This window comes from Pelophylax lessonae (assembly GCF_965119305.1).
Source record: "Pelophylax lessonae genome assembly, chromosome: 7".
In the NCBI taxonomy this organism is placed as follows: domain Eukaryota; kingdom Metazoa; phylum Chordata; class Amphibia; order Anura; family Ranidae; genus Pelophylax; species Pelophylax lessonae.
This window is the reverse complement of record NC_138774.1, coordinates 67,503,492-67,517,961: the sequence shown is the minus strand read 5'-3', so window position 1 is coordinate 67,517,961 and position 14,470 is coordinate 67,503,492. Positions and strand designations below refer to the sequence as shown.

The window sequence follows — 14,470 nt, the reverse complement described above, 5'->3', positions numbered from 1 at the left end:
TGGCAAAAGAAATATATGTGGTATCGGAAAATTTATGAGTGGAAAAATATATATAGATGAATAAAATAAGTATTATATCAATATTGACCAGTAAAGTGACGCTGTGCACACATAAATAACAGATAAAGTGACAATGTGCAAGCTAATGAAAACAGTCCATAAACAATGTAAACGGGTGGTATATCTTCATGCGGCAATCCCAGTAACGACCCTGTGGTGGGTAAAGTGGTGAGGTACTTGGTGGCCCCTAAAGTAAGTAGCAAACTCACCAGAAATACCCACCTCACACAGGGGTATAGAGTGGTTATACATAATGTGGTAGTGTAATCCGGCGCGTACGCGTTTCGTCATACAACGTCTTCAGCAGCGTCATTACACTTCCAGTCCACTCCTTTTTGTATGTTGTGGTTTCTAGGCAATGGGTGGCTTTGCAAGCCGGAAACGAATAGGCCATTTGTGTAATTAACCCTGGATGCTATATGTATATAGCGGGCAATGGAATAGCCAATAAGGGTAGTACACAATGATGTATATTGGGATATATATAAAACAACAATGTGCCAATAGTGTTAACCTTACTAAATAAGTATTTAGATATAATGCCCATCAAAGGTATATTAAATCAGATCTGAAGATATATAAGTGTCCCGTGCCAACTGGAAACAACATATTAACACAGACAGGTAAAAATATACGAGAATAATAATATTATGTATCAGGTATATATGAGCATAGAATAAATATAAGAAAATGAAAATTATAAAAATAATGAAAAAAAATAAAAACAACAATTATGTGCAATATGGCAAGTATATATGTAATGAATATATAAAGAATAATACGTGAAGGATATAAAAGTGTATAAATAGTATACAATGGGTGTGTAACATGAGGAAGGGAACAACCAGTGTGAAAGTTAAAAAGAGCATATACACCATTAAATGTGCAATTGCACATAAGAAAATGTGAGATAAGGCACAGGTAGAAGGTTGGAATAATGAGAGGAATGCATTGGTAAGAGGATATAAAATATTGTACTAACTTTATGTTAAAGAGTAGTGAGGGAAAAGATCAACTAATTAGGTATGTTGGGAATTTTATAGAGGGGTATACATAGATAAATGTATAACCATACATAAATAAAGGGGGGGGGGAGTTGTAGTAAAATTAATTATATAATGTACCCGTAATAATTTTAATAAAATTATATAATAAATTACATAAAATATGTAAAATGGGGGGAACTAGAAATTAGAGATAAAACAATTAAGGTCGATATCTAGGTTCAACCCTCTAGGCTGGAGAGTATTGAGTCTGTAAATCCAGGCCGTTTCATTTCTGGAGATTTTAATCTTCTTATTATCACCCCTCCAGTGGCCTGTAATAGAGTCTATCCCATAGAAGGTAAGTCCACTGTGGTCTCTGTTGTGAGCTTCTGCAAAATGCCTAGAAAGACTGTGTTTGGGGAACCCTTTCTTGATATTGTTTATGTGTTCTTAGATCCTGACAAATAAAGCCCTAGTGGTCATACCCACGTATTGTAATCGACAAGGACATTCTATCACATAGGTGGTCTGGCATGTGATCAGCATCTTAATGTGGAATTCCTCCCCACTCCATCTTGATTCAAATTTCACTGTCTTTCTTGGCTGGTTCCTGATGGTTTTACATGGTAAACACCTATTGCATCTAATGAAACCCTTGTGTACTAGTTGATTGTGTTATAGAAGGTGCCCTTCTATAAATAAATCTAGGCTTAGAAGGTAACAGCTTAGACAAAGTTTTGTCCGATTTGAGTATGGGCCAATACCTCTTAATAATGCGCCCGGTTGCATTGCGTATTAATTGGTTTGTATAGGAGGTCATCTCTGTTAATATCTTTTACTTGTTTTCTAGTCTTGAGCAACTTCCCCTTATCATATCCCTTTTCCTCAAATCTTCACAATAGAATGTAGTTCATAATCCTCCATATTGTCGCAGTTTCTCCTGACCCTTCAGGATGTTTTCCTTCCATCTTGGATGGTGGCAGCTAGTTGTGGGTATGTACCCATTTCTATCTATAGGTTTAAAGAAAGTTTTACTCTTTAGACGGTTATTTTCTTTGAAGATATATAGATCTAGATAATGAATCTGTTCATGACTCCAGTCCCCAGTGAATTTGATGCTGTATGGGTTGTTGTTAAGTTCCCGAAAAAAGTTTTGTAGAGACTCTTCTGTTCCTTCACATATAATAATAATAAAAATAATAATAATGTCATCTATATAGCGTCTGTGAAAAGTCAGTTGTGGGATATCTTGTGTAAACAAATTCATCCTCCAGCATGTCCATAAATAGGTTGGCGACGCTAGGTGCATAGCGTGCCCCCATCACTACCCCTTTGGTCTGTAAGTAATACTCATGGTTGTACCAAAAATGGTTGCTTCCAATAGTGAGCTTCAGGCCATCGAATATAAATTGAATCTGTATCTGTTTCAGTTTAGTCCTCTCATGCAGGGCTTTGTCCACAGCCCTGAGACCATCATCTTGCCTGATACTTGTATACAAAGGGTTAGCATCAATGGTTGCTAAGATGCACTGTTCCTGTAAGTTAATATCTTTAAGTGTCTTAATTAGGTCTGTGCTATCCTTTAAATAGGATCTGCCCATCTTGACCACTGGTTGAAGGTAGCTATCCGAGTATTCTCCAAGCCTGGGAAATAGTGAGTCTACCCCGCTCACAATGGGCCTACCTGGTGGTTTCTTATGCATTTTCGGTAGGTAGTATATCACTGGGGTTTTGCTAGAGTCGGGTACAAGATATTGAGCTTCCTTTTTATTGAGAATATCTATATCTTTCCCTCTTTTGACAAAATCTTTTGATTTCTTTCTATATTGTTTGGTGGGTTTCCTCTCAGTTTCTCATATGTACCTTCTACTCGTAGTAGGGTCGACATCTCCTGTTTGTAGTTCCTCTTGTTTAAAATAACTAACCCCCCCTCCTTTGTCCGCAGGGCGGATTACAATATCCTTCTGCTTCTCCAATTTCTTAATGGCTTGCCATATCTTATTGTCATTTTTTGGTTGTGTACTTAATTTGCGTAGATCCTCTTCAACCACCTTTTATATTCATTTATGTATGGTTATACATTTAACTATGTATACCCCCTATAAGATTCCCAACATACCTAATTAGTTGATCTTTTCCCTCACTACTCTTTAACATAAAGTTAGTACAATATTTTATATCCTCTTACCATTGCATTCCTCTCATCATTCCAACCTTCTACCTGTGCCTTATCTCACATTTTCTTATGTGCAATTGCACATTTATTGGTGTATATGCTCTTTTTAACTTTCACACTGATTGTTCCATTCCTCATGTTACACACCCATTGTATACTATTTATATACTTTTATATCCATCACGTATTATTCTTTATATATTCATTACATATACTTCCCATATTGCACATAATTGTTATTTTTATTTTTATTTATATTTATTTTTATTTTCATTATTTTTATAATGTTCATTTTCTTATATTTATTTTATGCTCATATATACCTGATACATAATAATATTATTCTCGTATATTTTAACTTGTCTGTGTTAATATGTTTCCGGTTGGCACGGGACACATATCTTCAAATCTGATTTAATATACCTTTGATGGGCATTATATCTAAATACATATTCAGTAAGGTTAACACTATTGGCACATTGTTCGGGCGTTTTATATATATCCCGATATACATCATTGTGTACTACCCTTATTGGCGCATCCCATTGCCCGCTATATACATACTGTATAGCCTCCAGGGTTAATTACACAAATGGCCTATTAGTTTCCTGGCTTGCAAAGCCACCCGTTGCCTAGGAACCACAACATACAAAAGGGAGAGGATTGGAAGTGTAATGATGCTGTTGAAGATGTTGTATGACGAAACGCGTCCGGCGCCGTCACATCACTTCCGGTTCCGGCTATTGGATGGAACACATTGCGTTCCGGAGACTTTGTTCATTGCTTTTTATTCACTGAGAGATTGTGAATACCTGATTTTACTTGTTCGTGCAAATAAACATACTTTACAGTATTACACTATGTTTCCTCTCCTTACTCCACATGGCTATTCCACCTAACCCACGTCCTGCTGACAACCACTGATACCCCTGGAGTATCCAAGGTAGAACCCCACCTACCAAGTGTGGACCCATCTACTAGGAACCCCAACAGGACACCTGGAAGCCCTTGATAGGAACCCCTAGAGTATCCTGGAGCCCTACAGGAACCTCCTGGTCCATCCATCCATCAGGATCTCTTGAGGGAACCAGGATCTACCAGAGGGATTACACTACCGCATTACGTATACCCACTCTATACCCCTGTGTGGGTTGGGTATTTCTGGTGAGTTTGCTACTTACCTTAGGGGCCACCAAGCACCTCACCACTTTACCCACCACAGGGTCGTTACTGGGATTGCCACATGAAGATATACCATCCGTTTACACTTTTTATGGACTGTTTCCGTTAGCTTGCACATTGTCACTTTATCTGATATTTATGTGTGCACAGCGTCACTTTACTGGTCAATATTGTTATAATACTTATTTTATTCATCTATATATATTTTTCCACTCATACATTTTCCGATAACACATATATTTCTTTTGCCACTAAGCACTTTAAGGTGTTGTATTTTTTCACCGGATATATATGCACTTTATTCATTGATATGTATGCACTTCAATCATTTCCATTAACTTACCACTATATATTTACGGCACATGGCACTTTATTGTATTTTTGCTTATCTATTGTGCATTTATTATATTTATTGTATTACCACTGTTATTAATTATTACTCAGTTCAATTATTGCATTAGTCACTTTGTACACTGTGTGCTATATCAGATCCATTGCTCTGATTGGCTTGCTTCAGCCATACGTGAGACACTCCAGGTGCCCACGATATACGTTGTAGTTACCATAGCATCTTCACCATCACTATTTATATATATTTGTGTAATCACACATTCTTTCCCCCCGATTTCCACCGTTCCCATCCATTGGATTAGTGACCTTTCTATTTTTGTAGGCAGCGCCATTCCCCTCCTGTTTTCTCCTTTGTTTATACCATAGCCTTTCTGGTTATATACGAGGGAGGCTGCAGCCTACTATTATACACTTCTTCCTTAGTGCGGAGTATATTCCTTTCCTAGACCTATGTCGGTCACGCGCGGGAAGCTAGGGGGTGAGCTCCCGCCCCCACTCGGCAGCGGGGAAGCCGATGCACGGGTCAGGTGGCTCCGATTGCCGCCTGACACCCGCGAACGCTCCCCGCTGAGAGAGAAGAACAGTCAGCTGTTGTAAACACAGTGGCCGTTCTTCTCCCTGGAATGATCATAGAGCCCATGTGATCCTTCTATATAGGATCACATGTCTCTATGGACATTTCAGAAGCCACGCCCCCCCACAGTTAGAATCACTCCCCTAGGCTCACATTTATCCCCTTGATCACCCACAGGGTTAACCCCTTCCCTGCCAATGGCATTATTACAGTAAGGCCAATTTCACACATGGGAGTCCATCGGCGGACTCCGTTTTTCTCAGCGGGGGATCGATCCGCCGATCCCCCACTGAGCAGGCAGATGGCAGCTCTGTCTCCGCGCTGTGTGCGGAGACAGAGCTGTCAGGTCCCTGCTGTTCTCTATGGGGGAATCGGATGAGAACGGACTGCCTGTCCGTTCTCATCCGATCCCATCCTATCGGTTCCGCTGGACGGATGGAAAATAGGGTTTCCATCTGTCCAGATTTGATGGACCAGATCGGAATCGGATGTCAGCGGACAATTCTCCACTGACATCCTATGCCCCATAGAGATGCATGGGGCATTCGTTCAGATCCACCTGAAAAACTGACAGGTGGATCTGAACGGTCCGCTAGTGTGAAAGGGGCCTAACCGTGCATATTTTTAACACTGATTACTGTAGTAATGTCACTGGTACCCCCAAAAGTGTCAAAAATGTCAGTTAGGGGTCCGATCTAAACAAAATGTAAAGAAACTATCAGCGCAATAATAAAACAAAGGTGCATATACTGTGATCAGCTGCAAACACTAATTGTGATCCCACTACACAAAACTCAAGTAAACAAATCAAAGATGTGTTGCGCTAGATCATCAATGTATAAATGTGATACAATAAATTCTCATCAAAATGAAAAAATGTCCATGTGATCCAGATAAGTGACAATGGTAATACAGAAGCCCTCCATGTAAATAAAAAGTGCTGTGTTCAAATACTTCCAAACACCTCCGTGACTGTTGAAATCCACCACCAAAAATGCAAGCCTCTCACATTACTATCTGACCCAGGAGTCACCCAGGGTCAGAAACAGCGGTCCCCTAAGGGGGTATTAGATAGCCAGCAGGATGGTGTACACAGGAGTATCCAGGATCAAACCAGCTCACAAATCCATAACATAGGGCCAGGTAGAGAAGGAAACAAAACAAACAGAATCTAGTGCTCTCTGTTAAATTTGTAAGGCAGAAGTTTATTCATAAAATAGGGTACTCACAGACCGCTAAGTGAGCATAACAGACATCGGTGTCTCCACAGGAAAGGAGAGGGTGTGATGTTCGCAGCCAGGCTTTGCCCCCCCCCCCCCCCTTTACGCATTACCTCAGCGCTCAGGGCGATGATTACTTCAGAAAGGGCTCTATGGTCTATGTCACATAGTGGTCTGTGAGTACCCTATTTTATGAATAAACTTCTGCCTTACCAATTTAACAGAGAGCACTAGATTCTGTTTGTTTTGTTTCCTTCTCTACCTGGCCCTATGTTATGGATTTGTGAGCTGGTTTGATCCTGGATACTCCTGTGTACACCATCCTGCTGGCTATCTAATACCCCCTTAGGGGACCACTGTTTCTGACCCTGGGTGACTCCTGGGTCAGATAGTAAGGTGAGAGGCTTGCATTTTTGGTGGTGGATTTCAACACAGTCACGGAGGTGTTTGGAAGTATTTGATCACAGTACTTTTTATTTACACTGACTTTTTTGTATGATTTACCCGAAAGGGCTTCTGTATCACCATTGTCACTTATCTGGATCACATGGACATTTTTTAATTTTGATGAGAATTTAATGTATCACATTTATACATTGATGATCTAGAACAACACATCTTTGATTTGTTTATAGGGGTCCGATCTGTCCGCCACAATGTCGCAGTCCCGCAAATAATCGCAAATCGCCACCATTACTAGTAAAAAAAAATAAAAATAAAAATGAAATAAATCTTTCCTGTAGTTAATAGACGCAATAACTTTTGCGCAAACCAATCAAAATACGCTTATTGCAATTTTTTTTTTTTTACCAAAAATATGTAGCAGAACACAAATTGGCCTAAAATGTTAAAAAATTTAGATTTTTAATTTTTTTTTTTTTGAGAATGGTATATAGCAGAAAATGAAAAATTGTTTTTTTTTTTTTTTCAGAATTGTCGCTCATTTTTTGTTTATAGCGCAAAAAATATAAATCGCACAGGTGATCAAATACCACCAAAAGAAAGCTCTATTTGTGGGGAAAAAAGGACATCAACTTTTGGGTACATCATCGCACAACCACGCAATTATCCGTTAAAGTAACGCAGTGCCGAATCGCAAAATATGACCTGGTCATTAAGGGGGAAAATCTTCCAGTTAAGAAGTGGTTAAGGGGGACTCCACACCAAAAGTAAAAATGTGGTGTGGTGCCCACCCCCCCCCCCCTCCCCGAATTCATATCAGACCCTTACATTGACACCAAGGCCTTGTTCACACCATGGTGCAGAGACGACAGTTTTTCTGCATGCGTTCTGCAAGGGCACAAAAAAAAATAAAAAATTGTTCTCTATGTGCCCTGTTCACACCACAACACTGGTATAACATCCAGATGTTTTCTGTGCAGGAATCTGCAATGTGTATGCAGTTTTCTGCACGGAAAACAACTGATATGACATCAACATTGGTGTGAATAGACACATAAATGACGCACATGAAAACTAATGTCCACGTGCATGAAAACCGATGTAAACTGATGTCTCTGCAAGTGAAATCTGCGTGATTTTCCTATCAGTTCTCATCAGTTTTAATGCAAGTATGGTGTAGCACTGCCCCGTAAGGACTGGCAGATATTCACTTTACGGGTCCCCCTGAGTAACCAGCACACAGTCCTAGCAAATTAAGTTCTCAATTTTTCCCTCTTCAGCTCGCTCCAATAATCAGTCCAGGGGAATGTGGTTGTTTTTGTTTATTTGATAATTTGGGGATAGGAGAAGGAAAAAGTGGGATACTCAATTTAAACTATGCACAATGTTAACCACTTGCCGACCGCCGCAAGTAGATATACTGCGGCGGTCAGCCCCTCACAGGCAAAGTGACGTAGGGGTACGTCACTAGCCTGTGAGGCTCTGGGGAGCGAGCGCGCGCCGCCGGCGGCGCGCTCCCGCGTGGTCACGGACCCCCCCGCGCGTGTGACCGGCGGACCCGATGTCCGCCGGTCACTCAGCGATGGTCGGGGGAGAGGGAGAAAGTCAGGCGGCTAGTGTAAACAAGCCGCCTGTCATTCTCCCCTGTGTAGAAACTGTGATCACACGGTTCTACTATGTAGAACCGTTGATCACTGTTTCTACAGCTCAAGCCACAGCCAATCACAGTTAGAATCACGCCCCTAGGGACACACACAGCCCCTCCCTCTCAAATAAAGTTAACCCCTTCACTGCCAGTGTAATTTTACAGTAACAGTGCATATGTATAGCACTGATTACTGCAGTAATGTCACTGGTAACCTCAAAAATGTCAGTCAAGGGTCCGATCTGTCCGCCGCAATGTCGCAGTACCGCAAAAAAAAAAAAAAAAAAAAAAAAAAATCGCAGATCGCCGCCATTATGCGTTAAAAAAAAAACAACAAAAATGACAAAAATCTTTCCCTTTGTTAGTAAACGCGATAACTTTTGCGCAAACCAATCAAAATACGCTTTTTGCGATTTTTTTTTTTACCAAACATATGTAGCATAAAACAAATTGGCCGAAAATTTTAAAAAAATTTAGATTTTTACATTTTTTTTTTTGGGGAATTTCATATAAAAAAATGTGAAAAATATTGCTATTTTTGCAAAATTTTCGCTCTTTTTTTGTTTATAGCGCATGATCAAAAAAAAAAAATCGCACACGTGATCAAATACCACCAAAAGAAAGCTCTGTTTGTGGGAAAAAAAAGACGTCAAATTCGTTTAGGTACAGCGTCGCACGACCGCGCAATTGTCCGTTAAAGTCACGCAGTGCCGAATCGCAAAATACCCCCTGGTCTTTTAGCAGCCAAATCCTCCGGGGCTTAAGTGGTTAAGGACTTCTATCTTCTGGTGCAGCCAGGCTGTTGATTCACCCTGCCACTATGGATGAATTTATAGTTGAGTCTCTTCTCCCAAGACAACTCTGTGAATAGACCATTATCTTCAGGACACTCTCTCTAGGATCCTCTTTCTCTCAACCTGCTAAAACCCGTCCACTGACTATTCTACACGCAGGGGTGGCCCCCCCTCAGACTAGGCCCCTTGACACAAGTCCCTGTACTCACGATATTGTGGTCCAAGGGTCTCCAGTGTCTCCCCTCAGCTTTTCTGGACCTCTGGGTTCAGCTCCTCTCAACTGTTCCTCAGGACGACCTCCTGTGACCGCATAGCACCTCTACAGAGGAGGAGGCAGCTGCCCCCTCCCTCAGGAACTCTGCTATCCAGTCAAAGACCCTGCAGCACATGCGCTCCTGGCTTTTATACAGTATCCCAGAATGCACTGAGATGACCTGCCCTCTGCCAATCACCAGGGCTTTATCAAAAGCCTATGCACCCATTCGTCAGGTTTCCTCCCACTGTCCAACATGACTCCCTATTGGACCAGTGTGAAACACTTTCTAGACTCAATGAATCGCATACTGAGCACACTGAGCAGACTTCACTAACAGATCCTGCTCTCTGGTAGGCAGAAAGCAATATAGAATTGCCTGCAGCTCTTCTGGTAAGCAGACAGAGCTCAAAACCATACTCTCTCACTAGCACCTACCTAGGAGGGTGCTACAATGGTAGATAAGAAAAAAGGTTTTATATTTAGTGTTAGGCTAGGTTCACACATGTCTGGCTGTTGTTTGCAGTCCGGAGTCCGGTGCGGTTTTGCTCACCGGCTCAGGTGCGATTCAGGTGCAAATTTGTACTTGAATTTGCACCTAAACCATAACTAAAATCGCACAGGACACTTTTCAGAAAGTCACCCCAGACTTGTGTGAACCGGCTTCGTTGAATGCTGGTTCGATTCACATATTATGTAAACCGAGCCTCAGTCTGTTTAGGTAGAAAAAAAAAAATGCAACGGACAAAAATACGGAACAAATCACACACATACAGTATGTGGTATGCCTGTGATCATCAGGAGTTGGAGAATGTTTTTTGCAGGTGTTTTTGGTGGTGACATTTAGTAATGGCATAAAAATATGCAGCTACATTTTAAGAAAAGTATTACTTTTTTACTATTTTGGGCCAGTTTTCCTTTGATAATAAAAAAAAAGAAAAAAAAAAAAGGAGATACTCATTAACCACTTTAAGTCCCAGTTCACACTTCTGCGATGCGGGAACGCTGCGAATATTCAGCGTGTTCCCGCATTGCATCCGCACCCCTGGCAGTTCACACTGCCATATGCGATACGCAGGGGGTGTCAATTAAAAGTTAACGTCACCCCCAGTTGAGATCGCATATCGCAGTGCGATCTGCAAGTTCGCACAGAATCGGATTGCACTCATGTGAACCACCATGCGATCCGATTCTGCTGCGGATTAAAAAAAGGGTCCTGTGCGTGTTTAGTGCGATTGCGGTGCGAATTCAGCCAGATAGACTGTATGGCTGAAATTTGCACCGCACATAACATTGCATGTAATTTAGGAGCAGTGCGCTCCGAATTACATGCGATCTCTGTGATCGCACTAATGTGAACTGGCCCTAAGACCGGAAGGATTTCCCCCCTTAATGACCAGGCCCTATTTTGCGATTCGGCACTGGGTTACTTTAACGGAGAATTGCGCGGTCGTGCGATGCTGTACCAAAAGAAAATTGATGTATTTTTCCCCATAAATAGAGCTTTCTTTTGGTGGTATTTGATCACCTCTGCGATTTTTTTTATTTTTTTGCGCTATAAACAAAAAAAGGGCGACAATTTTGAAAAAAAAAAAATATATATATATTTTTCACATTCTGCTATATGACATTCTCAAAAAAAAATGTAAAAATCTAAATTTTTTAACATTTTAGGCCAATTTGTTGTCTGCTACATATTGTTGGTAAAAAACAAAAAAAATCACAATAAGACCCCGTTCACACTGGGGCGACCTGGTCGCCTGACAGGTCGCCGTAGGTCGCCTGGCATAGAGAAGCTGTGGACCCGGTCTAATAGGAGCGACACAAGTCACTCCGACTTAGAAAAAGGGTCCGGAGCTTCTTTGGGGCGACCTGGAGCGACCTGCACTGACTTCAATGTTATGAAGTCCGTGCCGGCCGCTCTGAGGTCGCGGTGCCCCAGTGTGAACGCGGCCTTAGCGTATTTTGATTGGTTTGCGCAAACCAACGTTATCGCGTCTACTAACTACGGGAAAGATTTATGTCTTTTTTTTTTTTTTACTAGTAATGGCAGCGATCTGCAATTTTTGTAGGACTGTGACATTGTGGCGGACAGATCGGACCCCTAACTGACATTTTTTACACTTTTGGGGGGTACCAGTGACATTACTACAGTAGTCAGTGCTAAAAATATGCACTGTTACTGTAATAATGCCATTGGCAGGGAAGGGGTTAACTCTGTGGGTGATAAATGCGTTAAATGTGAGCCTAGGGGAGTGATTCTAACCGTGAGGAGGCGTGGCTTCTGAAATGACCATAGAGACCTGTGATTCTATATAGAAGGGTCACATGGGCTCTGTGATCATTCCAGGGAGAAGAACGGTCAGCTGTGTTTACAACAGCTGACTGTTCTTCTCTCTCAGCGGGGAGCGTTCGTGGGTGTCAGGCGGCAATCGGAGGCACCTGACCCATGCATTGGTTTCCCCGCTGCCGAGTGGGGATGGGAGCGCGCCGCCGGCTTCCTGTGCTTGACCGACATCGGTTTGCACAGGAGAGCCAACCTGCCGCAGTAAAACTGCGGCGGGTAGGGTGACCACGTGTCCCGGATCGCCCAGGACAGTCCCGTTTTTGGGGAGTCTGTCCCGGGTCCCGGTCACCCTCATTACGGGACAATGCAGTGTCCCGTAATGTCCGCCGACCGTGAGTCTCAAACCAGTCTGGACTGTCTGTATCATCTCCGACAGTCCGCCGCGGCTGGATGAGGGAGAAGGGCTCATGGCTGGGCTGGGCAGGGCTGTGTGTACCATGTTGGGCGGGCTGCAATTCGAGCCAACCAATGAGAGAGCAGTGAGCAGAGGTGTATGGTGACGTCAGCCGGAGCCGGCCCGGGATCATCTACTGTGCGGCGCTGCCTCAGCTCAACTCAGCCTGCTCCTGTAACTCCAACGGCCAGCCGCCGCCGGGTTATCAGCTTAAGAGGAGGACAAAAAATGTAAGTTAAAATTTTTAATGGATGTCTGCAGCTGCTGCCAGTGCCACACAGTAAAAGTGCCTCAATAAAACTCTGACACCAGACAGTCCTGGACCTGGGATCGTTGCCATCACAGCAAGTCAGCAACATTGCAGAAGATCAATGCTATTGCTACCACATTTTTGAAAGCACAGAAAAAGTATGTGTGAAAGAAATAAATAAAACGATTTGCCTAGCAGAAGCCAATATTAATAACATTTTTACTTCAATGGCCTGAGATTTGTTTATGGCTGGGCAGGCAGATACTGTGGTAGTGGTACTGGCAGCAGATCTGGACTGGCACTGCAGGTTACAGGTACTGTAGGACAGTCTTTGTAGTGTAAGTATGTATATAAGTTTATATTTATTTTAACTGCCATGTTTCAACTTTAGTCCCATGACCCCCTTTGAATCTCTTCGCTAAATTTCCATTTTAGGTGAATATTCCTATACAGTTATAGTGGTCTTTTTTTTTGGGCGGGGGAGTTGTCGGGGGGGGGGGGTGTCCCTGAATGGCAGTTTGGAAAAGTGGTCACCCTAGCGGCGGGTGGTCGGGAAGTGGTTAACATTTCTCGCCATAGGAAAGCCCAGTCTGTCCTGAACAATATACGGTATTATGTACAGTTATACGGACACATGAGAAAGTTGCTTGGGCGTTAAGGTTTGTATCTTCAGGACATTGGGGAATGTTCTGGAGAAACATGTTAAAGCATAGTGGGATATTTGTTTTGACCCCGGGTCAAGAACAAAGGCTTCTGTCTGAGGCATGCAGGTATTTTGCTTTATGACTGCCAGCTTCCCTATGGTGTATAGTGTTACAATTGAATCCCATCTACAACTTCTCTGAGCTGCACCTAGAAAAACAATTCACAGGACAAACCAACATTTGTACCGTATCTATCATAGAAGTTAAGGACAGGCAAACATTCACCCAAATCAGATTTTTCATTCCTACCGTACATACCTGATATTTTCCACTCAAATCTGCTCGCCTTGGCTGCTGGCTTTGACTAAAATAACCTGTTTTCAAGATATCTCTCTGCGCAACTGGACCTCCCCCACTGTATAAAGGTCTTCAGCCAGACAATCAGTATTCTGTAATCTGCTCCCTTTCCCTCCCCTAACACTGGAATTGTGTGCCTGCAGCTGGACACATGCGGTGGAGGGGCATGTGGTCACTGTTTTAGATCTGTTAAGTCGAGTTTAGTTATTAGAAAGCGACATGCACAAGATTGCTGCACAGTTGTTGTGGTGGCAGACACAGAATTACCCACTTTATTTATTATTATTTATTTATTATTATTATACAGGATTTATATAGCGCCAACAGTTTGCGCAGCGCTTTACAAACTTTAAGACCGGAAGGATTTGCCCCCTTAATGACCATGCCCTATTTTGCGATTCGGCACTGTGTTACTTTAATGGACAATTGCATGGTCGTTCCAGTGCTATACACAAATAAAAATGATGTCCTTTTTTTTCCCACAAACAGAGCTTTCTTTTGGTGGTATTTGATCACCTCTGCGATTTTTATTTTTTGCGCTATAAACAAAAAAGAGCGACAATTTTGAAAAAAAAAAAACAATATTTTTCACATTCTGCTATATAACATTCTCACAAAAAAAAAATTAAAAATGTAATTTTTTACATTTTAGGCCAATTTGTTTTCTGCTACATATTTTTGGTAAAAAAAAAATCACAATAAGTGCCGGTTCACACAGGCGCAACCCGACTTGCCGGGGTGACCTGTGAAGTCGCGGTGCGCAGCTCGCACCGTGACCTCGGAGCAGCCGGCACGGACTTCATATTATTGAAGTCAATGCAGGTCGCTCCAGGTC

General features: G+C 42.1%; 1 protein-coding gene across 1 annotated transcript in view; it reads right to left on the bottom strand.

Annotated features, from left to right (window-relative positions):
* The window catches only part of LOC309559471 (cytochrome P450 2C8-like), an 80,837-nt gene extending 67,219 nt beyond the window's left edge, over positions 1 to 13,618 (bottom strand). The window contains exon 1 of the mRNA XM_082262743.1: positions 13,597 to 13,618. The gene's annotated coding sequence lies outside the window, so the exon portion shown is untranslated. The remainder of the gene's footprint in view (positions 1 to 13,596) is intronic.
* Positions 13,619 to 14,470: the final 852 nt, after the last annotated feature.